Source organism: Cherax quadricarinatus, chromosome 56 (genome assembly GCF_038502225.1).
Source record: "Cherax quadricarinatus isolate ZL_2023a chromosome 56, ASM3850222v1, whole genome shotgun sequence".
Classification (NCBI taxonomy): Eukaryota; Metazoa; Arthropoda; class Malacostraca; order Decapoda; family Parastacidae; genus Cherax; species Cherax quadricarinatus.
Genome location: NC_091347.1, coordinates 25,393,408 through 25,420,484, shown reverse-complemented (window position 1 = coordinate 25,420,484; position 27,077 = coordinate 25,393,408). Strand labels below are relative to the sequence as shown.

Sequence of the window (27,077 nt, the reverse complement as noted above, 5' to 3'; positions counted from 1 at the left end):
ATACCCAGGTGTTGCACGAGTGCCTAATTCATCCTGATACCCAGGTGTAGCACGAGTGCCTAATTCATCCTGATACCCAGGTGTAGCACGAGTGCCTAATTCATCCTGATACCCAGGTGTTGCACGAGTGCCTAATTCATCCTGATACCCAGGTGTTGCACGAGTGCCTAATTCATCCTGATACCCAGGTGTAGCACGAGTGCCTAATTCATCCTGATACCCAGGTGTTGCACGAGTGCCTAATTCATCCTGATACCCAGGTGTAGCACGAGTGCCTAATTCATCCTGATACCCAGGTGTTGCACGAGTGCCTAATTCATCCTGATACCCAGGTGTAGCACGAGTGCCTAATTCATCCTGATACCCAGGTGTAGCACGAGTGCCTAATTCATCCTGATACCCAGGTGTTGCACGAGTGCCTAATTCATCCTGATACCCAGGTGTAGCACGAGTGCCTAATTCATCCTGATACCCAGGTGTTGCACGAGTGCCTAATTCATCCTGATACCCAGGTGTTGCACGAGTGCCTAATTCTTCCTGATACCCAGGTGTAGCACGAGTGCCTAATTCATCATGATACCCAGGTGTTGCACGAGTGCCTAATTCATCCTGATACCCAGGTGTTGCACGAGTGCCTAATTCATCCTGATACCCAGGTGTAGCACGAGTGCCTAATTCATCCTGATACCCAGGTGTAGCACGAGTGCCTAATTCATCCTGATACCCAGGTGTAGCACGAGTGACTAATTCATCATGATACCCAGGTGTTGCACGAGTGCCTAATTCATCCTGATACCCAGGTGTTGCACGAGTGCCTAATTCTTCCTGATACCCAGGTGTAGCACGAGTGCCTAATTCATCCTGATACCCAGGTGTTGCACGAGTGCCTAATTCATCCTGATACCCAGGTGTTGCACGAGTGCCTAATTCATCCTGATACCCAGGTGTAGCACGAGTGCCTAATTCATCCTGATACCCAGGTGTAGCACGAGTGCCTAATTCATCCTGATACCCAGGTGTAGCACGAGTGACTAATTCATCATGATACCCAGGTGTTGCACGAGTGCCTAATTCATCCTGATACCCAGGTGTTGCACGAGTGCCTAATTCATCCTGATACCCAGGTGTAGCACGAGTGCCTAATTCATCCTGATACCCAGGTGTTGCCCGAGTGCTTAATTCATCCTGATACCCAGGTGTTGCACGAGTGCCTAATTCATCCTGATACCCAGGTGTAGCACGAGTGCCTAATTCATCCTGATACCCAGGTGTTGCATGAGTGCCTAATTCATCCTGATACACAGGTGTAGCACGAGTGCCCAATTCATCCTGATACCCAGGTGTTGCCCGAGTGCCTAATTCATCCTGATACCCAGGTGTAGCACGAGTGCCTAATTCATCCTGATACCCAGGTGTTGCACGAGTGCCTAATTCATCCTGATACCCAGGTGTAGCACGAGTGCCTAATTCATCCTGATACCCAGGTGTAGCACGAGTGCCTAATTCATCCTGATACCCAGGTGTTGCACGAGTGCCTAATTCATCCTGATACCCAGGTGTTGCACGAATGCCTAATTCATCCTGATACCCAGGTGTTGCACGAGTGCCTAATTCATCCTGATACCCAGGTGTTGCACGAGTGCCTAATTCATCCTGATACCCAGGTGTAGCACGAGTGCCTAATTCATCCTGATACCCAGGTGTTGCACGAGTGCCTAATTCATCCTGATACCCAGGTGTTGCACGAGTGCCTAATTCATCCTGATACCCAGGTGTTGCACGAGTGCCTAATTCATCCTGATACCCAGGTGTTGCACGAGTGCCTAATTCATCCTGATACCCAGGTGTAGCACGAGTGCCTAATTCATCCTGATACCCAGGTGTAGCACGAGTGCCTAATTCATCCTGATACCCAGGTGTTGCACGAGTGCCTAATTCATCCTGATACCCAGGTGTTGCACGAGTGCCTAATTCATCCTGATACCCAGGTGTAGCACGAGTGCCTAATTCATCCTGATACCCAGGTGTTGCACGAGTGCCTAATTCATCCTGATACCCAGGTGTTGCACGAGTGCCTAACTCATCCTGATACCCAGGTGTAGCACGAGTGCCTAATTCATCCTGATACCCAGGTGTTGCACGAGTGCCTAATTCATCCTGATACCCAGGTGTTGCACGAGTGCCTAATTCATCCTGATACCCAGGTGTAGCACGAGTGCCTAATTCATCCTGATACCCAGGTGTTGCACGAGTGCCTAATTCATCCTGATACCCAGGTGTTGCACGAGTGCCTAATTCATCATGATACCCAGGTGTAGCACGAGTGCCTAATTCATCCTGATACCCAGGTGTTGCACGAGTGCCTAATTCATCCTGATACCCAGGTGTTGCACGAGTGCCTAATTCATCCTGATACCCAGGTGTTGCACGAGTGCCTAATTCATCCTGATACCCAGGTGTTGCACGAGTGCCTAATTCATCCTGATACCCAGGTGTTGCACGAGTGCCTAATTCATCCTGATACCCAGGTGTTGCACGAGTGCCTAATTCATCCTGATACCCAGGTGTTGCACGAGTGCCTAATTCATCCTGATACCCAGGTGTTGCACGAGTGCCTAATTCATCCTGATACCCAGGTGTTGCACGAGTGCCTAATTCATCCTGATACCCAGGTGTTGCACGAGTGCCTAATTCATCCTGATACCCAGGTGTAGCACGAGTGCCTAATTCATCCTGATACCCAGGTGTTGCACGAGTGCCTAATTCATCCTGATACCCAGGTGTTGCACGAGTGCCTAATTCATCATGATACCCAGGTGTAGCACGAGTGCCTAATTCATCCTGATACCCAGGTGTTGCACGAGTGCCTAATTCATCCTGATACCCAGGTGTTGCACGAGTGCCTAATTCATCCTGATACCCAGGTGTTGCACGAGTGCCTAATTCATCCTGATACCCAGGTGTTGCACGAGTGCCTAATTCATCCTGATACCCAGGTGTAGCACGAGTGCCTAATTCATCCTGATACCCAGGTGTTGCACGAGTGCCTAATTCATCCTGATACCCAGGTGTTGCACGAGTGCCTAATTCATCCTGATACCCAGGTGTTGCACGAGTGCCTAATTCATCCTGATACCCAGGTGTTGCACGAGTGCCTAATTCATCCTGATACCCAGGTGTAGCACGAGTGCCTAATTCATCCTGATACCCAGGTGTTGCACGAGTGCCTAATTCATCCTGATACCCAGGTGTTGCACGAGTGCCTAATTCATCCTGATACCCAGGTGTTGCACGAGTGCCTAACTCATCCTGATACCCAGGTGTAGCACGAGTGCCTAATTCATCCTGATACCCAGGTGTTGCACGAGTGCCTAATTCATCCTGATACCCAGGTGTTGCACGAGTGCCTAATTCATCCTGATACCCAGGTGTAGCACGAGTGCCTAATTCATCCTGATACCCAGGTGTTGCCCGAGTGCCTAATTCATCCTGATACCCAGGTGTTGCACGAGTGCCTAATTCATCCTGATACCCAGGTGTTGCACGAGTGCCTAATTCATCCTGATACCCAGGTGTTGCACGAGTGCCTAATTCATCCTGATACCCAGGTGTTGCACGAGTGCCTAATTCATCCTGATACCCAGGTGTTGCACGAGTGCCTAATTCATCCTGATACCCAGGTGTTGCACGAGTGCCTAATTCATCCTGATACCCAGGTGTTGCACGAGTGCCTAATTCATCCTGATACCCAGGTGTTGCACGAGTGCCTAATTCATCCTGATACCCAGGTGTAGCACGAGTGCCTAATTCATCCTGATACCCAGGTGTTGCCCGAGTGCCTAATTCATCCTGATACCCAGGTGTTGCACGAGTGCCTAACTCATCCTGATACCCAGGTGTAGCACGAGTGCCTAATTCATCCTGATACCCAGGTGTTGCACGAGTGCCTAATTCATCCTGATACCCAGGTGTTGCACGAGTGCCTAATTCATCCTGATACCCAGGTGTAGCACGAGTGCCTAATTCATCCTGATACCCAGGTGTTGCCCGAGTGCCTAATTCATCCTGATACCCAGGTGTTGCACGAGTGCCTAATTCATCCTGATACCCAGGTGTTGCACGAGTGCCTAATTCATCCTGATACCCAGGTGTTGCACGAGTGCCTAATTCATCCTGATACCCAGGTGTTGCACGAGTGCCTAATTCATCCTGATACCCAGGTGTAGCACGAGTGCCTAATTCATCCTGATACCCAGGTGTAGCACGAGTGCCTAATTCATCCTGATACCCAGGTGTTGCACGAGTGCCTAATTCATCCTGATACCCAGGTGTTGCACGAGTGCCTAATTCATCCTGATACCCAGGTGTTGCACGAGTGTCTAATTCATCCTCCTGACGGTTCTCTCGCCCATTTATCTACATATGTTATCTGTTGTGTTTATAGTTGCGGGATCATCGTTTCCACGACCCGGTCTCAGACCCCTAAATTGGAAGTTAAAAATCACAGGAAGAAGAACACGTAGGATAAACAAGTGTGTATCCTGAGGGTACGTAAAAGTTTGCAAGATTTGCCTCTCATCTTACATGCTGACGAGAGAGAAACACCAGCAGTCCTATCAGAGTGCAAAACTTTTAACAGGTTATCGTTTGACTCTGTTGTACATGACTCTTATACACTACCGACAAGATGGAAAATTAGAGATATGTGCAGGATCTGGGTATCTTTAATTTGTAGACATTTCGAACATCCAGTGGCTTTATCAAGACTGTAGAAGTACATATAAAAAACGAGGTAATCGGTCCTTCAGCCTAGGAGTAGGTGATGAGCACCTGATGATCAATCAGATTGTTACTGCTGATGGCACGCAGTTCAACACAAACAATACAGCTATGGATCTGTTGATAAATGCCCTTATATATTATGGGAGAGTGCTGAAGAGTCTTGGTCCCTTCACGCTTACTAAGTTAGTGTACGCAGTGCTTGTTGCTCCTGCAGGCGGTAATTTCAATGTGCAAAGTTTGCAAAAAGAACCTCCGGGATTTTTTTTTCAGAAATTGCCAAAATTACACAGGAGTATAAATCATATTTTGACTCCTGGCTAGACAAACACAAACTTGGGTCGACGAGACGTAATGAATTCACTGCTGCCAGTAGAAAGAGTTTAAAGTTTGATCTCCACCGAGAGATGGAAGAGGCTGCCAAGTGGTACCTAATTTTAACTCGAATCTACCTGGAGTCTACCTGGAAGGTGCTGTATAGCCCTTGTGGCTTAGTGCTTCTTTTTGATTATAATAATAATACCTGGAAGGTATTCCGGGGATCAACGCCCCCCGCCTGGGTTAAAGTTGATAAAAGTTCGAAAAAAAATTAAGTTGTTTTATTGCCTCTGCCTCCAGAGAGACAAAGACAATTTAAATCTCCAGTTTCTAAAGGCAGGTTTTTTCTTTTAAATAAAATAACTAGCCTAGACAGAGAACCTAACTGGGAGAGGTATAAATACTCAGCCACACTACGTCAGCACGCATACCCACTTAACTTAATGCAAAAATCTCATTCTTTGGATTCGCAAATAAAATCTGCAGCCTTTTTCTCGTTTCATATATATATATATATATATATATATATATATATATATATATATATATCTTTGTGTGTGTGTGTGTGTGTGTGTGTGTGTGTGTGTGTGTGTGTGTGTGTGTGTGTGTGTGTGTGTGTGTGTGTGTGTGTATGTGTGTGTGTGTATGTGTGTGTGTGTATGTGTGTATGTGTGTGTGTGTGTGTGTGTGTGTGTGTGTGTGTGTGTGTGTGTGTGTCTGTGTGTGTGTGTGTGTGTGTGTGTGTGTGTGTGTGTACTCACCTAGTTGTACTCACCTGGTTGAAGTTGCAGGGGTCGAGTCCTAGCTCTTGGTCCCGCCTCTTCACTGGTAGCTACTAGGTCACTCTCCCTGAACCATGAGCTTTATCGTACCTCTGCTTATAGCTATGTATGGATCCTGACTCCACTACATCGCTTCCTAAACTATTCCACTTCCTGACTACTCTGTGGCTGAAGAAATACTTCCTAACATCCCTGTGATTCATCTGTGTCTTCAGCTTCCAACTGTGTCCCCTTGTTGCTGTGTCCAGTCTCTGGAACATCCTGTCTTTGTCCTTGTCAATTCCTCTCAGTATTTTGTAAGTCTTTATCATGTCCCCCCTATCTCTCCTGTCCTCCAGTGTCGTCAGGTTGATTTCCCTTAACCTCTCCTCGTAGGACATACCTCTTAGTTCTGGGACTAGTCTTGTTGCAAACCTTTGCACTTTCTCTAGTTTCTTTACATGCTTGGCTAGGTGTGGGTTCCAAACTGGTGCCGCATACTCCAATATGGGCCTAACGTACAGGGTCCTGAACGATTCCTTATTAAGATGTCGGAATGCTGTTCTGAGGTTTGCTAGGCGCCCATATGCTGCAGCAGTTATTTGGTTGATGTGCGCTTCAGGAGATGTACCTGGTGTTATACTCACCCCAAGATCTTTTTCCTTGAGTGAGGTTTGTAGTCTCTGGCCCCCTAGACTGTACTCCGTCTGCGGTCTTCTTTGCCCTTCCCCAATCTTCATGACTTTGCACTTGGTGGGATTGAACTCCAGGAGCCAATTGCTGGACCAGGTCTGCAGCCTGTCCAGGTCCCTTTGTAGTTCTGCCTGGTGTGTGAGCACCAGTAACAGCCTGGTTGACCAGCAACGGAAAAGCCTGGCCTAAGATCGTGTTTGCAGAAGAAAAAGTCTAGAAACTGGCCACAGGTAACAGTCTCTCAAGACTCCGCGTGTGTACCTTTGTTGTACCTTTAATGAGTTCCGAGAGTATTTCTACTCCCGGAGCCCATGGCCAGGCTCGTCTGGTGTTAGCCTGGTCAACCAGGCTGTTGTTGCCGCTGGTCGGCTGACTGATGATAGTGCCGGTGTAGGAGACACTGGTCATGGTTGTGCTGCCTCTTGTGTGCTATGCTAGTGTCACTGGTCACAAACATCCCAACCTTTTCTATCTTTCGATTTTTCTTTGAATGTTTTATGTCGTTATCATGTCTCCACTGACTCCCTCTCAAGAATGGTCAGGTTTATTTTTATCTTCCTACCTGAAGACTCTTCAAGACTACGGTGTTCTTCAGCAACTCCAAGGCTGAGGGACTGATAACCTAATCTGCTGTATGCAGTTCTACTGTCTTCCAATTATGTCTCTGAATTTGTATTACCTGGAGTTTACCTGGAGAGGGTTTCGGGGGTCAACGCCCCCGCGGCCCGGTCTGAGACCAGGCGTCATGGTGGATCAGGGTCTGATCAACCAGGTTGTTACTGCTGGCCGCACGCAAGCTGACGTACGAACCACAGCCAGGTACTGACTTTAGGTGGCGAAACGTATACAATAAAGATGCCCCAGATGTTGTACATGTGCCCTGGACCAGGCCTCCTTGTTGCTGCCGTGATCAATTAGGTTATTTGTGCTACCAGCACGAAGCCTCTCATCACAGTTAAATCCCTCAGTTGTGGTACTAGTCTCCCTTGCAAACTTTTGTAGCTGTTTTATCTCTGTCAATGAGGTGGAGGCTCCAGGCAGGGGCTACGTACTCGAAGACAGGTCTTACGTACATTTTCATGCTCCTGGAAGATATGTCACCACCGATGTCACGCCTTTGATATGCACCTCTGGCATGACGCATGTGTTACACAGCGCCTGGGGAAGAGGAGGCAACCAGGTTCGATCTAAGGATTCGGACTCCAAGGTCCCGCATGCAGGCTCAACCTCACTTTCTATGACCGGGCGCCGCCTCGAGGCCTGGGGGTTGCCCACCTTCATGCTCCTCAACAAAAACCTGATCTGCGCGAGTAAATGTCAGGTATGAGTGTTGTAACGAACTGAAGGAAGGGGAGAGGAATAGAAAGAGGAAGAAAGGTGAGCGAGGACGAGGAAGGGAGAAGAGGAGGAAGCCATGGTAGGCCCAGGACACAAATATCTCTCTAGATGCCCACAACACGAGCACTTAGTTTCAATGGTGAACATTTACCCAGACTGCAGAGTTACACACACACTTATAATGGTCCACACCTGTTCAGCATACACACGTATATACAACTTACAACACTACTGGTGTTGCTGCTGATACTGCCTATGCTGTTCCTAATGCCTCTCCTTCAGTTACTCCTACTGCTGTTGCCCATACTGATTCCCCTGCCTCTGTTATTGCCACTACTATTCCTTTTATCACTGCTACTCCTAGTGCCTCTACCACTGCTTTAACTGCTGCCTCTCTTTCAGCTGCCACTGTTCTTGCTTTTATTACTGCAATTCTTGCCTCTCGGTCACCTACTGTTACTGATGCTGCTGCTACCACAGATTAGATTCAACATTACTGAGGCAATACAGCGCACCAGAGAAGCCAGCTTAGTGCAGCACTACGCAACACAGCTCACCAGAGAAGACACCGCAGCACATCACAGAGCAACACAGCAGCAGTGAGTTTGGTCACAGAGGTGCAGCAAGTTACTTGCAGTAGTGGGAGACAACAATAGTTGCTGTCTGTGAGCAGTCTGCCTCTCACACTCCAACCTCCACGCCTGAACGTCTGGGAAGAGGTGGTGGTGAGGCTGGTCTCTGCCGTGGAAGATGAGTCGTGTAGGGTCAATACTTACAGCGCTACACCTACTCAAAACTACTCTATACAAGAGAGAGAGAGAGAGAGAGAGAGAGAGAGAGAGAGAGAGAGAGAGAGAGAGAGAGAGAGAGAGAGAGAGAGAGAGAGAGAGAGAGAGAGAGAGAGAGAGAGAGAGAGAGAGAGAGAGAGAGAGAGAGAGACAGAGAGAGAGAGAGAGAGAGAGAGAGAGAGAGAGAGAGAGAGAGAGAGAGAGAGAGAGCTACATCTTCCAAGACTACTGTATACAACACGAAGGACTACACCTCCCAAGGTCATTGTATACAACACGGAGGCGCACCTTCCCAAGAAAAAGCTATTGGGCAATTTTGGGTGTTATTAGGGAGGCTGAGATAAAGGCGAGCCCCTCGCACCGTGTTTAGCAGCGTCTCACGGGTTATTACCGCTACATATCAAGACATCGGCTACCCTCACGCGTCTTATTGCTCGCTCAAACATTCACACGAATAAAGGGAAGAACTTCCTCGAGAAATCAAAAGAATATATTCGTCTATACGAGAATACCCAACACAGGAAATGGCCAGAAATGCTGGCCTTTCCCGGCTTCCATATCGATTTTTTTTCCTATAAGAGGGATTGAGAGTTCCGTCTATACCATAAAAGAGGAGCTAGGGATCCCTACATCACTCCCAGGTTCCCCCATTCTCCGCCAGGATGATTAGTCAGGATTTATTGCCTTGTAGGGTGATGGGGAAGCAGGGTGATGGGTGGGATGGAGGGAGAAGTGGGCGGGATGAGAGGGAGAAGTGGGCGGGATGAGAGGGAGAAAGATATGGGATGGGCAGCTTATAGTCTTTCAGAAGAGAGAATGTGAGGATAAGTCAGAAATATACGAGGCAATTAGTGTCTGCTGGCAGCTACGTGGAGAAGGTCTGCAGCAGCCAGCTAAGAGCTTCTTCACGCAGACACAAGAAAAGGAAGAAAAGAAAGAAGACGACGAAGAAGTTTCTTTTGATGACCCTCCCGGAGGATTATTAACCCAGGATCATCCCAGAAAGCCTGGCAGAGCCGCTTGTAATTATCAGATTATTGGTCTCCACTCTTATTTCAAGCAATTTAGCCATAATGTTTCCTGAAGGACGTTTCCGGGGGTCAACGCCCCCGCGGCCCGGTCCCAGACCAGACGGATCAAGCGCTGATCCATTAGGCTGTTGCTGCTAGCAGCACGGAATGCAACGTACGAACCACATCCCAGCTGGTCATTAACTGACTGGAAGAACTTGTCAAGTTCCCTCTTGAGGACAACCAGAGGTTTGTTGGTAATTCTCATTATGTACGGAGGGAAGGTGTTGAAAAGTCGAGGACCTCTGACACTCATCGAGTTCTCGCTCTCTCCTAGTGTACTCGTCGTGCTGCTACTTTTACTGGAGGCATTTTGATTTAAGTGTTCAGCTTTAGGACCAGTCCCTCCAGGATTGTCCAATTGTAAATTATGATGTACCTTTATCGCCTACATTTCAAGAAATACAGCTGAAGGGACTTCAGGTGTTTCCAATAGTTTAGAAGAGGTCTGAATGTATACCAGCAGTGAAAATTCTCTGTATACTTTCCAAACTCTACAATTTCGCCTGCTTTGAAAGGTCGTTAGTACACAGCAATATTCTAGACTGGAGAGAAAAGGTGACTTGAAGAGTATCATCACTGGTTCAGAATCTATTGTCTTGAAAGCTCTAGTTATCCAGGCTATCATTTTCCTTGCAGTAGAAATGGTAACATTGTTATGATCCTTGTATGCGAGATCTTGCGACATCATCACTATGTTGTCTGAGGACCACTGGAAGACTTGATTTATATCCGCTAAAAAGATTAGCTGTATCTTCGACGGACGCCACTCTTAGAGTCTGGTGCCATCAATAAATGATGCTACAGTGCTATGATTTATGTCTTCGTCTATGTAATATATAAGAATGAGAAACAGAAGTGGAGCAAGTACTGTGCCTTGAGGAACAGAGCTTTTCACTGTGGCAGCCTCCCACTTCACTCTGTTTACTACTACTCTCTGGTTTCTATTTGTTAAGAAGTTAAATATCCATCTTTTCACTCTTCCAGTTATTCCTTTTGCATGCATTTTATGTGCTGTTACACCGTGGTACACTTGTTGAACTTGCCTTCCAGTGAATCCAGGACCCACTCGTAATCTAGCAGTTGTGGAAGGTAGGAGCAAACTGCCCTAAACCCATGTTGTCCTGCACTGTACCCATGTTGTCCTGCACGGTACCCCTGTCCTGCACTGTACCCATGTTGTCCTGCACTGTACCCATGTTGTCCTGCACTGTACCCATGTTGTCCTGCACTGTACCCATGTCCTGCAATGTACCCATGTTGTCCTGCACTGTACCCATGTTGTCCTGCACTGTACCCATGTTGTCCTGCACTGTACCCATGTTGTCCTGCAATGTACCCATGTTGTCCTGCACTGTACCCATGTTGTCCTGCACTGTACCCATGTTGTCCTGCACTGTACCCATGTTGTCCTGCACTGTACCCATGTTGTCCTGCACTGTACCCATGTTGTCCTGCACTGTACCCATGTTGTCATGTACTGTACCCATGTTGTCCTGCACTGTACCCATGTTGTCCTGCACTGTACCCATGTTGTCCTGCACTGTACCCATGTTGTCATGTACTGTACCCATGTTGTCCTGCACTGTACCCATGTTGTCCTGTACTGTACCCATGTTGTCCTGCACTGTACCCATGTTGTCCTGCACTGTACCCATGTTGTCCTGCACTGTACCCATGTTGTCCTGCACTGTACCCATGTTGTCCTGCACTGTACCCATGTTGTCCTGCACTGTACCCATGTTGTCCTGCACTGTACCCATGTCCTGCACTGTACCCATGTTGTCCTGCACTGTACCCATGTTGTCCTGCACTGTACCCATGTTGTCCTGCACTGTACCCATGTTGTCCTGCACTGTACCCATGTTGTCCCGCACTGTACCCATGTTGTCCTGCACTGTACCCATGTTGTCCTGCACTGTACCCATGTTGTCCTGCACTGTACCCATGTTGTCCTGCACTGTACCCATGTTGTCATGTACTGTACCCATGTTGTCCTGCACTGTACCCATGTTGTCCTGCACTGTACCCATGTTGTCCTGCACTGTACCCATGTTGTCATGTACTGTACCCATGTTGTCCTGCACTGTACCCATGTTGTCCTGCACTGTACCCATGTTGTCCTGCACTGTACCCATGTTGTCCTGCACTGTACCCATGTTGTCCCGCACTGTACCCATGTTGTCCTGCACTGTACCCATGTTGTCCCGCACTGTACCCATGTTGTCCTGCACTGTACCCATGTTGTCCTGCACTGTACCCATGTTGTCCTGCACTGTACCCATGTTGTCCTGCACTGTACCCATGTTGTCCCGCACTGTACCCATGTTGTCCCGCACTGTACCCATGTTGTCCTGCACTGTACCCATGTTGTCCTGCACTGTACCCATGTTGTCCCGCACTGTACCCATGTTGTCCTGCACTGTACCCATGTTGTCCCGCACTGTACCCATGTTGTCCTGCACTGTACCCATGTTGTCCTGCACTGTACCCATGTTGTCCTGCACTGTACCCATGTTGTCCCGCACTGTACCCATGTTGTCCTGCACTGTACCCATGTTGTCCTGCACTGTAGTCATGTTGTCCTGCACTGTACCCATGTTGTCCTGCACTGTACCCATGTTGTCCCGCACTGTACCCATGTTGTCCCGCACTGTACCCATGTTGTCCTGCACTGTACCCATGTTGTCCTGCACTGTACCCATGTTGTCCTGCACTGTACCCATGTTGTCCTGCACTGTACCCATGTTGTCCCGCACTGTACCCATGTTGTCCCGCACTGTACCCATGTTGTCCCGCACTGTACCCATGTTGTCCTGCACTGTACCCATGTTGTCCCGCACTGTACCCATGTTGTCCTGCACTGTACCCATGTTGTCCCGCACTGTACCCATGTTGTCCTGCACTGTACCCATGTTGTCCTGCACTGTACCCATGTTGTCCTGCACTGTACCCATGTTGTCCCGCACTGTACCCATGTTGTCCTGCACTGTACCCATGTTGTCCTGCACTGTACCCATGTTGTCCTGCACTGTACCCATGTTGTCCTGCACTGTACCCATGTTGTCCTACACTGTACCCATGTTGTCCTGCACTGTACCCATGTTGTCCCGCACTGTACCCATGTTGTCCTGCACTGTACCCATGTTGTCCTGCACTGTACCCATGTTGTCCCGCACTGTACCCATGTTGTCCCGCACTGTACCCATGTTTTCCTGCACTGTACCCATGTTGTCCTGCACTGTACCCATGTTGTCCCGCACTGTACCCATGTTGTCCTGCACTGTACCCATGTTGTCCTGCACTGTACCCATGTTGTCCTGCACTGTACCCATGTTGTCCTGCACTGTACCCATGTTGTCCCGCACTGTACCCATGTTGTCCTGCACTGTACCCATGTTGTCCTGCACTGTACCCATGTTGTCCTGCACTGTACCCATGTTGTCCTGCACTGTACCCATGTTGTCCTGCACTGTACCCATGTTGTCCTGCACTGTACCCATGTTGTCCTGCACTGTACCCATGTTGTCCTGCACTGTACCCATGTTGTCCTGCACTGTACCCATGTTATCCTGCACTGTACCCATGTTGTCCCGCACTGTACCCATGTTGTCCTGCACTGTACCCATGTTGTCCCGCACTGTACCCATGTTGTCCTGCACTGTACCCATGTTGTCCTGCACTGTACCCATGTTGTCCTGCACTGTACCCATGTTGTCCTGCACTGTACCCATGTTGTCCCGCACTGTACCCATGTTGTCCTGCACTGTACCCATGTTGTCCCGCACTGTACCCATGTTGTCCTGCACTGTACCCATGTTGTCCCGCACTGTACCCATGTTGTCCCGCACTGTACCCATGTTGTCCTGCACTGTACCCATGTTGTCCTGCACTGTACCCATGTTGTCCCGCACTGTACCCATGTTGTCCTGCACTGTACCCATGTTGTCCTGCACTGTACCCATGTTGTCCTGCACTGTACCCATGTTGTCCCGCACTGTACCCATGTCCTGCACTGTACCCATGTTGTCCTGCACTGTACCCATGTTGTCCTGCACTGTACCCATGCTGTCCTGCACTGTACCCATGTTGTCCTGCACTGTACCCATGTTGTCCTGCACTGTACCCATGTTGTCCTGCACTGTACCCATGTTGTCCCGCACTGTACCCATGTCCTGCACTGTACCCATGTTGTCCTGCACTGTACCCATGTTGTCCTGCACTGTACCCATGTCCTGCACTGTACCCATGTTGTCCTGCACTGTACCCATGTTGTCCTGCACTGTACCCATGTTGTCCTGCACTGTACCCATGTTGTCCTGCACTGTACCCATGTTGTCCCGCACTGTACCCATGTCCTGCACTGTACCCATGTTGTCCTGCACTGTACCCATGTTGTCCTGCACTGTACCCATGTTGTCCTGCACTGTACCCATGTTGTCCTGCACTGTACCCATGTTGTCCTGCACTGTGCAATTATCGTGATTCTATGTGAATATTAATCTTGCTTATTGGGACCCGTTCAAATATTTTGATAATGTGTGAAGTTACCGCTACTGGTATATAATGTTTTGCAATTGCTTTACTGCCTCCTTTGTGGAGTGGAACAATAACCATGGTTTTTAATGACTGTGGGATGACACAATCTCCTCCCCACAAAATATAAAGGCCTAAAATAGCGGTCTATCGGTTTCTTTGATGATTTGAACAGCTATGTGCAACTGAGAAACATAAATACCTGATCGTCCCTGCAACTCATTAAGTCTATCACATTTATTACAAATTATATTTCGGAATATTCGCTTTGCAAAGATTTTTTTCGTATGGTTTCTGTAAGAGCTCCAAATATTACAATTGTGTCTGTGAGGTTATTATGACTGGCGAAGTCATAATAACAAGAGTGTAAACAACTCACAGACTGGGTTGCACTGGAACCATTACCAGCCAATGTTAAACTTAGTGGACCTATGCTTGAACGATTGCAACATTCTGTCCTCGTAAGGCTCAACCATGTATATGTCCATACACGAAGAATATTACCATGGGCCTTACTGTGACTATGAAGAATATTTTTTACAAACATGTTAGGTGTACAAGTGTGTTCATGACTACTGAGTGACCGACAACTCCGTGGCCAGTAGTTTGAAACACATGTCTGCGTGCGCACTCTTGTCTTACACTTAATAAACTTGCGTTCGCTGTAATTTGTGTTAAGATGAAGCCTCCACCACTCACTGTGCTGGATTATGTCCCCAACGCGGATTTACCGTCTCACATAAATATGCAAGCAAGATAGCCAGAAGTCTCAATTACTGCTTCAGTCTCGCCAAAACATTTGCTCTTTGGATAGTCGTGTTTTGTGTAACGTGTTTCTTCTATAGTATTTACCTTGAGCGTGAAGGAACGTAGCTGGTTCCTTGCTGGAATATTAGAGTAGCTAACAAAACAAGGAAAAAAAATAAGACGCGTGTTTTTTTACCAGTTGTGCAATAGTGGGAAGGAGCCAGCATGAACCAATGGAAAGTTTAGTTATTACAGCGTCTGAGTCCCACCTCGCCACTCTCCCTCACCCCCACACTCACACATACCTTAACATCACTCTTGTTCCTTCAATCTTATTCCCTCGCCCTCAGCTTTCTGTTACAGTCCTTCACTCTTGTTCTCCCCACCACCTCTACATTACCAGTAAAAATTCAGTCAAGGTGTGCGGAGATGTGTTGGGGAGGCTGGCATGTCTTCCATCAACTCCCAACATTTCTTCACTTGATTGCTGGCCGCCTTCCAATTGGTGGATACACTGGGATAGTGTTGAGTGTAGCGTGGAGGCTGGAGCAGACTTTAATACTGAGGCAGTGTAGCGTGGAGGCTGGAGCAGACTTTAATACTGAGGCAGTGTAGCGTGGAGGCTGGAGCAGACTTTAATACTGAGGCAGTGTAGCGTGGAGGCTGGAGCAGACTTTAATACTGAGGCAGTGTAGCGTGGAGGCTGGAGCAGACTTTAATACTGAGGCAGTGTAGCGTGGAGGCTGGAGCAGACTTTAATACTGAGGCAGTGTAGCGTGGAGGCTGGAGCAGACTTTAATACTGAGGCAGTGTAGCGTGGAGGCTGGAGCAGACTTTAATACTGAGGCAGTGTAGCGTGAAGGCTGGAGCAGACTTTAATACTGAGGCAATGTAGCGTGGAGGCTGGAGCAGACTTTAATACTGAGGCAGTGTAGCGTGAAGGCTGGAGCAGACTTTAATACTGAGGCAGTGTAGCGTGGAGGCTGGAGCAGACTTTAATACTGAGGCAGTGTAGCGTGGAGGCTGGAGCAGACTTTAATACTGAGGCAGTGTAGCGTGAAGGCTGGAGCAGACTTTAATACTGAGGCAGTGTAGCGTGGAGGCTGGAGCAGACTTTAATACTGAGGCAGTGTAGCGTGGAGGCTGGAGCAGACTTTAATACTGAGGCAGTGTAGCGTGGAGGCTGGAGCAGACTTAATACTGAGGCAATGTAGCGTGGAGGCTGGAGCAGACTTTAATACTGAGGCAGTGTAGCGTGGAGGCTGGAGCAGACTTTAATACTGAGGCAGTGTAGCGTGGAGGCTGGAGCAGACTTTAATACTGAGGCAGTGTAGCGTGAAGGCTGGAGCAGACTTTAATACTGAGGCAGTGTAGCGTGGAGGCTGGAGCAGACTTTAATACTGAGGCAGTGTAGCGTGAAGGCTGGAGCAGACTTTAATACTGAGGCAGTGTAGCGTGGAGGCTGGAGCAGACTTTAATACTGAGGCAGTGTAGCGTGAAGGCTGGAGCAGACTTTAATACTGAGGCAATGTAGCGTGAAGGCTGGAGCAGACTCTAATACTGAGGCAGTGTAGCGTGGAGGCTGGAGCAGACTTTAATACTGGGGCAGTGTAGCGTGGAGGCTGGAGCAGACTTTAATACTGAGGCAATGTAGCGTGAAGGCTGGAGCAGACTTTAATACTGAGGCAGTGTAGCGTGGAGGCTGGAGCAGACTTTAATACTGAAGCAGTGTAGCGTGGAAGCTGGAGCAGACTTTAATACTGAGGCAGTGTAGCGTGGAGGCTGGAGCAGACTTTAATATTGAGGCAGTGTAGCGTGGAGGCTGGAGCAGACTTTAATACTGAGGCAGTGTAGCGTGGAGGCTGGAGCAGACTTTAATATGAGGCAGTGTAGCATGAAGGCTGGAGCAGACTTTAATACTGGGGCAGTGTAACGTGGAGGCTGGAGCAGACTTTAATACTGAGGCAGTGTAGCGTGAAGGCTGGAGCAGACTTTAATACTGAGGCAGTGTAGCGTGGAGGCTGGAGCAGACTTTAATACTGAGGCAGTGTAGCGTGAAGGCTGGAGCAGACTTTAATACTGAGGCAGTGTAGCGTGGAGGCTGGAGCAGACTTTAATACTGAGGCAGTGTAGCGTGGAGGCTGGAGCAGACTTTAATACTGAGGCAGTGTAGCGTGAAGGCTGGAGCAGACTTTAATACTGAGGCAGTGTAGCGTGGAGGCTGGAGCAGACTTTAATACTGAGGCAGTGTAGCGTGAAGGCTGGAGCAGACTTTAATACTGAGGCAGTGTAGCGTGGAGGCTGGAGCAGACTTTAATACTGAGGCAGTGTAGCGTGAAGGCTGGAGCAGACTTTAATACTGAGGCAATGTAGCGTGAAGGCTGGAGCAGACTTTAATACTGAGGCAGTGTAGCGTGGAGGCTGGAGCAGACTTTAATACTGGGGCAGTGTAGCGTGGAGGCTGGAGCAGACTTTAATACTGAGGCAATGTAGCGTGAAGGCTGGAGCAGACTTTAATACTGAGGCAGTGTAGCGTGGAGGCTGGAGCAGACTTTAATACTGAGGCAGTGTAGCGTGGAGGCTGGAGCAGACTTTAATACTGAAGCAGTGTAGCGTGGAAGCTGGAGCAGACTTTAATACTGAGGCAGTGTAGCGTGGAAGCTGGAGCAGACTTTAATACTGAGGCAGTGTAGCGTGAAGGCTGGAGCAGACTTTAATACTGAAGCAGTGTAGCGTGGAAGCTGGAGCAGACTTTAATACTGAGGCAGTGTAGCGTGGAGGCTGGAGCAGACTTTAATATTGAGGCAGTGTAGCGTGGAGGCTGGAGCAGACTTTAATACTGAAGCAGTGTAGCGTGGAGGCTGGAGCAGACTTTAATACTGAGGCAGTGTAGCGTGAAGGCTGGAGCAGACTTTAATACTGGGGCAGTGTAGCGTGGAGGCTGGAGCAGACTTTAATACTGAGGCAGTGTAGCGTGAAGGCTGGAGCAGACTTTAATACTGGGGCAGTGTAACGTGGAGGCTGGAGCAGACTTTAATACTGAGGCAGTGTAGCGTGGAGGCTGGAGCAGACTTTAATACTGAGGCAGTGTAGCGTGAAGGCTGGAGCAGACTTTAATACTGGGGCAGTGTAGCGTGGAGGCTGGAGCAGACTTTAATACTGGGGCAGTGTAGCGTGGAGGCTGGAGCAGACTTTAATACTGGGGCAGTGTAGCGTGAAGGATGGAGAAGACTTTAACACCAAGGCAGTGTTGAGCAGACTTAACATTTACGCTCACCTGCTCACAAACACTCTTCGTTAAACATCGCACAACGTACGTAAAACTATACATTAATGCAAAAGAAGACAACGACGAAGAATGATGATGAGGAGAAGAGTTTTATTTTAGAGTGCTAACCACCTGAGGGGTAACAACCCAGGCAGGATGGCTTACTCCCATAGGAAGCAAACCACGACCCACAACAATCAATTAACATCAATTTAGTTAGGTGACCAAGGAAGACTCGCCCATATGGGCCGCCTCCCCCGGCACTAAACCCAGGTCCTTCGGATGTCACCTGATAGTCACCGAGGTATATACATACGTATAAAGTAGACGAGTTAAGCGAGAAACCTTACTAAACCTACCCCTCTACTGTGGTAGTATATCTACCCCTCTACTGTGGTAGTATATATACCCCTCTACTGTGGTAGTATATATACCCCTCTACTGTGGTAGTATATATACCCTTCTACTGTGGTACTATATCTACCCCCCTACTGTGGTAGTATATCTACCCCTCTACTGTGGTAGTATATCTACCCCTCTACTGTGGTAGTATATCTACCCCTCTACTGTGGTAGTATATATACCCCTCTACTGTGGTAGTATATATACCCCTCTACTGTGGTAGTATATCTACCCCTCTACTGTGGTAGTATATATACCCCTCTACCGTGGTAGTATATCTATCCTTCTACTGTGGTACTATATCTACCCTTCTACTGTGGTGGTATATCTATCCTTCTACTGTGGTACTATATCTACCCTTCTACTGTGGCAGTATATCTATCCTTCTACTGTGGTACTATATCTACCCTTCTACTGTGGTGGCATATCTACCCTTCTACTGTGGTGGTATATCTACCCTTCTACTGTGGTGGTATATCTACCCTTCTACTGTGGTACTATATCTACCCTTCTACTGTGGTGGTATATCTATCCTTCTACTGTGGTACTATATCTACCCTTCTACTGTGGCAGTATATCTATCCTTCTACTGTGGAAGTATATCTACCCTTCTACTGTGGTAGTATATCTATCCTTCTACTGTGGTACTATATCTACCCTTCTACTGTGGTGGTATATCTACCCTTCTACTGTGGTGGTATATCTACCCTTCTACTGTGGTACTATATCTACCCTTCTACTGTGGTGGTATATCTATCCTTCTACTGTGGTACTATATCTACCCTTCTACTGTGGCAGTATATCTATCCTTCTACTGTGGAAGTATATCTACCCTTCTACTGTGGTAGTATATCTATCCTTCTACTGTGGTACTATATCTACCCTTCTACTGTGGTGGTATATCTACCCTTCTACTGTGGTGGTATATCTACCCTTCTACTGTGGTGGTATATCTACCCTTCTACTGTGGTGGTATATCTACCCTTCTACTGTGGTACTATATCTACCCTTCTACTGTGGTGGTATATCTACCCTTCTACTGTGGTGGTATATCTACCCTTCTACTGTGGTACTATATCTACCCTTCTACTGTGGTGGTATATCTATCCTTCTACCGTGGTAGTATATCTATCCTTCTACTGTGGCAGTATATCTATCCTTCTACTGTGGTAGTATATCTATCCTCCTACTGTGGTAATATATCTATCCTCCTACTGTGGAAGTATATCTACCCTTCTACTGTGGTAGTATATCTATACTTCTACTGTGGTAGTATATCTATCCTCCTACTGTGGTAGTATATCTATCCTTCTACTGTGGTAGTATATCTATCCTTCTACTGTGGTAGTATATCTATCATCCTACTGTGGAAGTATATCTATCCTTCTACTGTGGTAGTATATCTATCCTCCTACTGTGGTAGTATATCTATCCTTCTACTGTGGTAGTATATCTATCCTCCTACTGTGGTAGTATATCTATCCTTCTACTGTGGTAGTATATCTATCCTCCTACTGTGGAAGTATATCTATCCTCCTACTGTGGTAGTATATCTATTCTCCTACTGTGGAAGTATATCTACCCTTCTACTGTGGTAGTATATCTATCCTATTGTGGTAGTATATCTATTCTCCTACTGTGGTAGTATATCTATCCTTCTACTGTGGAAGTATATCTACCCTTCTACTGTGGTAGTATATCTACCCTTCTACTGTGGTAGTATATCTATCCTCCTGAGGAAGTATATCTATCCTTCTACTGTGGAAGTATATCTACCCTTCTACTGTGGTAGCATATCTACCCTTCTACTATGGTAGTATAATAGATATATCCTTCTACTGTGGTAGTATATATACCCTTCTACTGTGGTCGCATATCTACCCTTCTACTATGGTAGTATAATAGATATACCCTTCTACTATGGTAGCATAATAAATATATCCTTCTACTGTGGTAGTATATCTACCCTTCTACTGTGGTCGTATATCTACCCTTCTACTATGGTAGTATAATAGATATACCCTTCTACTGTCTTAGTAGTATATCAACCCTTCTACTGTGGTAGTATAATAGATATACCCTTCTACTATGGTAGTATAATAGATATACCCTTCTACTGTCTTAGTAGTATATCAACCCTTCTACTGTGGTAGCATATCTAACCTTCTACTATGGTAGTGTAATAGATATACCCTTCTACTGTGGTAGTATAATAGATATACCCTTCTACTATGGTAGTATAATAGATATACCCTTCTACTCTGGTAGTATAATAGATATACCCTTCTACTATGGTAGTATAATAGATATACCCTTCTACTCTGGTAGTATAATAGATATAACCTTCTACTATGGTAGTATAATAGATATAACCTTCTACTTTGGTAGTATAATAGATATAACCTTCTACTATGGTAGTATAATAGATATAACCTTCTACTATGGTAGTATAATAGATATACCCTTCTACCGTGGTAGTTAAGCTTCTCTCTCTCTTCCTCCCTTATTTTCTTCTCCATCTCGGTACCTCTCCCTCTATGCTTCCTTATATCTCACTGTATCTTACATTATCTCTATTTATTCCTTGCCATTTCATTACCTCTCCATCTCCTTACATGTCCCTCTCCCCCCTTTTCCTTTCCCTCCGCATCTCCTCCATCTTCTCCTTCACACACGCCATATTGGCCTTTACAAGCTCCGTCGCGTCCACTCCATCTTCGTAATACATGTTTTTTTCCCCCGGATGATCACCATGGTTGTGAGGGATGTGAGATGGTTGGTGGGACAGACACAACAGCCTGGCTGACCACCACGATCCTCAAGTGGGTATAATAATCTTTAGTCTACCCTGGAGGGTGTTCCGGAGATCAATGCCCTCTATCCCTGACCCGCGTGGTGCCCGTGTAGTTTCAACTAAACAGGCAGCCAAGGATACCTGAAGGTTGTTTTCAGGGGTCATCGCCCCCGGGGCCTGGTCCCAGACCAGGCCTCCTGGTAAATTAAAGTTTGAGGACCCAGGTTGGTACTGCTCGTTGCACGGAGTCCAACGTATGAACTACAACCCGGTTGATTGGGAACTTGTAAAGTTCCCCCTTGAAGACAGCCAGGAGGCTGCTGTTAAACCCCGAATATGTACGTGAGGGAGGCTGCTGAAAAGTCCTGAGCGTCTTACAATTATTGAGTTATCTCAGTTTACTCACGGCACACCTGCTTTTCATTGGAAATATTTTGCACCGACTGCCGAGCCTCTTGTTTAAAAGGCACTTTAAAAGGGTGCTTTCTCTCGCTTCAGCTTCACCGAAGCTTATGGAGCTCACCACACGCCAAGCCTGAAAGACTGACCTCACACTTCTTCTCCAGGCAGAGGGACTTATCACCTCATATCTACATCTCCACGACTTCTGTCGTCTCCTCTGTATCTCAACTGAAGAAGCCTGCTAAGCAGGAGAAACATTTGGTCAATAAAGATACTAAGCTGTTGCACATGTCGCCACTAAATACCATAAACATGACGAGATTGCATCAAGCATAAGATACATATATAATACATATATAATCATGCAGAACTCTCATGCTAAGTAAATAAACCAAGAAGAAAATTTAAAAACATGTGTAAAAAATGGGAAAAATTTACATTAGATGTTAAAGTGCATAGCGTAGTTAAGTGCAGGAGAAAGTCGCCACTTTAAGTTGTACATAAAACATATGAGGCTGGGATGGTGTAAACACCAGGAGAGAGTTTAATCTGCGGGTTGATCTTTTGCCATGTTCTGTTCTGAACATACACACACACTGTCACACCACCAGCCACACCATACATGTCGCACCCTCTCTCCACCAGCCACACCCTGCTTCTCACACCCTCCACCAGCCACAACATTCATGTCGCACCCTCTCTCCACCAGGCACACCCTGCCTCTCACATCCTCCACCAATCATGTTGCACCCTCTTTCCACCAGCCACACCCTGCCTCTCACACCCTCCACCAGCCACACCATTCATGTCGCACCTTCCACGCCCTGCCTCTAGCATTCCTAACACACTGCCTCCCTCTAGATCAGTAGTCTTAACACTTTTTCTCACAGAAATCCAGCCTGTGTGTGTGGGGGTGTGTGTGAGGCAGTGTGGCCTCCCCACCCGTCACTGCCTGTCTCTCTGTAACTGAATGACAGGTGACAGTCTTGGCTCGTGGCCTGACAGCCCACTCCTCTGTCTCTGTCACCTTATTGTCTCTTTTCAATATTTTAAACCTAAGCTAGGTTTGTAGGAATGTATTTTTCTTTAGTGCTTAAAATAAAACACACATTATATAGTCGTACATTATCCCTGAGAGACGTTTATTCTCCTCTTATATATATATATATATATATATATATATATATATATATATATATATATATATATATATATATATATATATATATATATATTGTGAGGGAAAAGCCGTTGAAATGGGATTATGGTTGTTTCGACTCCTAGGAACCGTTAGTATCACCACCCGCACTGCCATCTAGCGAGCTGCTGCAAAACATCAGATTTCCTTGTGTCTGGGTCTCTTTAGGTTCTACTTCTGGTAGTATTAACTTACCTGATGTGGGGTGAAGTTTACGGAATTACTTCACCTTCACTCTTCTGATCAGGTAAAGTGATCTACCAGGAGTGCTTCATTTCTTTGTTCTTCTTAACCTGGTTACCAGTAAGGACACTGAAGTAAATTTACCTCCCTGTGTCTTTCTTCAATGTTATACTTTACAACTATCTCGTAGCCAGTGTTTTCTTCTTCATTATCAGTTCTGCTGCTGACTGGTCATGCAGAGTAGACGCTGTGAGATACTACGAACCAGTATTGACAGGACTTCCTCAACACTGGACTAACACAGCCTACCCAGGAGAACTAAAATCAGTTCTTCAAAACATCCAGAGAAGTTCTTCTGGGCTTTGAAAATTCTCCTGTCATGAAATCACACTGGAACCGACGGTGGCCAAATTTATTTTGTTTTTAATTAAAGTATACTTACAAAATTTCCATTATTCCTGTTATTCATTTTTTTCCGTAATTCCGTGCAGGCGTTCCCCTGATATAATACAGATATGTATTATGTTGACGTGTGGAGCTCGAACTGAAATTCTACTACGCCGACAAAGCCTCAATCTTAAGACTGGTGCCCAGTCCACTGGTGACATTAACGCTTTTATGGGAAGAGAGCGGCCCGGGTTGGATGTGTAGTAGATAATACTACACATACTTCCCAGTAGAAGTAGTCCTTTGGGAGGAACGTGTGATGTCGCCGAGGTGGTTTAGTGTATGTATATACGGGCTTATCCCCTCAAGGAAGGTTCCTTGATGTTGGTGAGGGGCTCTTGATTTAGGGAATTGGATCTGTGCTCCAGTTATGTATATACGGGCTTATAAGAGGTCAGTGGTCTGGTAGGCAACTGTCCCGCCTTACACACTTGAGTGTCCATGGTTCAATCAAGGGTCGGGTGGAAACACTTGGTATGTTTCCTTACACCTGCTGTCACCGTTCACCTAGCAGAAAGTAGGTACCTGGGCGTTAGTCGACTGCTGAGTCACATCCTGGGGGACAAAATTAAAGAACCACAATGCAAATAAGAGTCCTCGATGACACACTTCCTTGGGTTATCCTGGGTGGCTAACTTTCCCCCGGGTTCAAATAAAAACAAAATCTTATCTTGTCTCTAAAAAAAAATGAATCCTATATATACGCGAGAATTGTTACTGCTGCACTTTGCTGATGACTCGGTGTTTTTTTTTTTTAAATAAGTTACTGAATGTGTGCGTGTGTAAGACGTTGAAAATAAACAGAAGAGAGCAAAACGATGACTAAGAATTGTATGGATGAAAACACTAGCAGTTAGACTGAGAGGTAAGAGCTACTTGGAGGTAAAGTGTTGATAATGATCAAGACGCATTTGCAACAGTAGAGTATGTTGACTGTTGCAACGTTTCGCCTACGCAGTAGGCTTCTTCAGTCAAATACAAAGGCAGCAAGTGTAGTAGTGAAATTAAGAGTTAATCAGTCCATTAACCTTGGGGAAGTAGTATTTGAGGTGATCAGTCCCGAGGCTGTATTTGACTGAAAAAGCCTGTGTAGGGGAAACTTTCCAACAATAGATACCTAACTGTTGCACACGTCTCTTAATAACTCGTCGGTATTCGATACCATTTTCAACAATATTTATAATACTTAGGATGTTAATGTCAGTAAATGGTTCTATGAAAGATAAGAAGTCAACACATGTGCCAGTGTTGAAGAATGTGCCAGAGTAGCGATATCACTAACAATGAGCAATACCAACACTCACTTTTGGGCAGATACCAATACCATCAAAAGACTGTATCTGCCTAAAAGTGAGCACTGGTATTGCCCATCGTTAGTGTGAGGAAGATGCGGTAAAATGTTAATAAATCTATGTACGGGAATATAGTGGTGCCCTAACTTGTTTGTAGATGCGGAAAGCGTAGTCTCTGAAGGTTACAGAAAAGAGGTTGCAGGTAGCGGGAAAAATTAACTGCTACAGCTGTTATTCAGTACAGGTTATCTACAGTGGTGCAACTGCTGTACCGTGACTTTTATTACACATCCATGTATTATGCAATAATCGCGAACAAGCGATGCAAAACAACCCCGGAGGGTTATTGCAATCAATACAGGCGCTTGCATTGTTGCAGAAAAGGAGGGATTCTAAGCACGCTTCCTCTGAACGTATCTGAAGTGTTTAATAGGTTTGGAGAGGTATGGGCTTGAACATCTAGCAAGCACATGTCAACAGGTTAAGTGGAGTGAAAGCAGGTGGTTTTTTTTTTTTTAAGGAATTTGATTTGCTGCTGGAATGTATGTAAACACCTACGAATGGATGCAGGGACTTTCTTGAGCCGGACTTGGGTTTTGTAGGCACAGTGTACAACGTCTAAGTTTAAAAGTTACGTCTGAATGATGTGAGTCGGAGTTATTTTTGGGTGGTGATCTGTGTCCTTCTGGAAAGACATTATGCTGACCCAAAAGGTTAAGCTATATGAAAGAGACTGAGGTCACAAGTGACCATAAGGTCACAGTCACCAGTCAGTCACACAAGCAGAGGAACCAACAGACTGCGTAATGTTAACTAATACTGACATAAACTTGTAGACAAGATACCAAGACTGGTAGTACTGTGTAACACGTAACGTGGATCACTGGTACTTGTAGTTGATTCCGGGGAGTCACTCCCCCCGGGGCCCGGTCCCTGGTTGACAGTCCGACTAACAAGTCCGTTGGGGCTAGCAGGGACCAGCCCAAAGTATGCACCACAACCAGGCTGATCAGGAGGTAACTTGAGGGAATTGTCAAGTTTTCTCTTCAAATATTATACGTATTGCATTCAAGGAGGCGCTAAACCCACAGGGGGTAATATAGCGCCTCAGAAGCCTTGTCTCAAGAGCTCATCAGTGTCAAGAACCTCTTTATTGTTGAAACGTTTCGGCAGCCAGTGGCTTCCTCAGTCCAATACAGAGAAGAATAGTTGAAGATCAGGAGTTTGAGATAATCAGTCCCTCATTCTGGATTCGATGTGATCAGTCCATCAGATTGAGGGACTGATTACCTCAAACTCCTTCCGACCTTCAATCATTCTTCTGTGTAGGACTGACGAAGCCACTGTGTGGCGAAACGTTTCCACAATAAAGATATAGTGCTGCACAAGTGTCTAACTCAACAAGCCCTTCATGAGTGAAGGGAGGCTGTTGAATAGTCTTGGTGCCAGTTCACGTGTCAACACTGAGGAATCCTGACTCATCTATGTTGTATAATTGTGGTTAACAAGGCAGCGACAACATGACTGTTGGCATCATGTACAACTTCACTTTGCTACATCATCAGGGCTATGTTGGAATCATGCAGGGCTATGATAACAGATGTCAGAAACGTCGTTCTACCTACTAAACGTCTGTGTTTCGGCTACAATTACCAATTGTGTAGTAATTACACTGCCTAATTGAGGCAATTTAACTCTTTCCTAACAATATCTTAGCCCTGGGGAAAAAAATTACTCGCGTGTGTGTGTGTGCGCGCACACACACACACACACACACTTAAATACATACTCACCCCTCCCTACCCACACACAGGAGGCAGAAACCATACACAGCTTTAAGACGAGATATGACAAAACTCAGGAAGCAGAGAGAGGACCTAGTAGCGATCAGTGAAGAGGCGGGGCCAGGAGCCGAGTCTCGACCCCTGCAACCTCAATTAGGTGAGTACACACACACACACACACTATATATATATATATATTATATATATATATATATATATATATATATATATATATATATATATATATATATATATATATATATATATATATATATAT

The 27,077-nt window shown here is 46.4% G+C and overlaps 1 protein-coding gene and 1 long non-coding RNA gene across 3 annotated transcripts in view; one reads left to right on the top strand and one right to left on the bottom strand.

Moving 5' to 3' along the window:
- Window positions 1-27,077, bottom strand: part of Ent2 (Equilibrative nucleoside transporter 2) — a 949,180-nt gene that overhangs the window by 421,143 nt on the left and 500,960 nt on the right. The gene's annotated exons all lie outside the window — the stretch shown is intronic.
- On the top strand, window positions 23,280-23,727 carry LOC138854363 (uncharacterized). The gene is made up of 2 exons (XR_011393556.1): window positions 23,280-23,341; window positions 23,493-23,727. It is a non-coding gene; the product is annotated as an uncharacterized lncRNA (long non-coding RNA).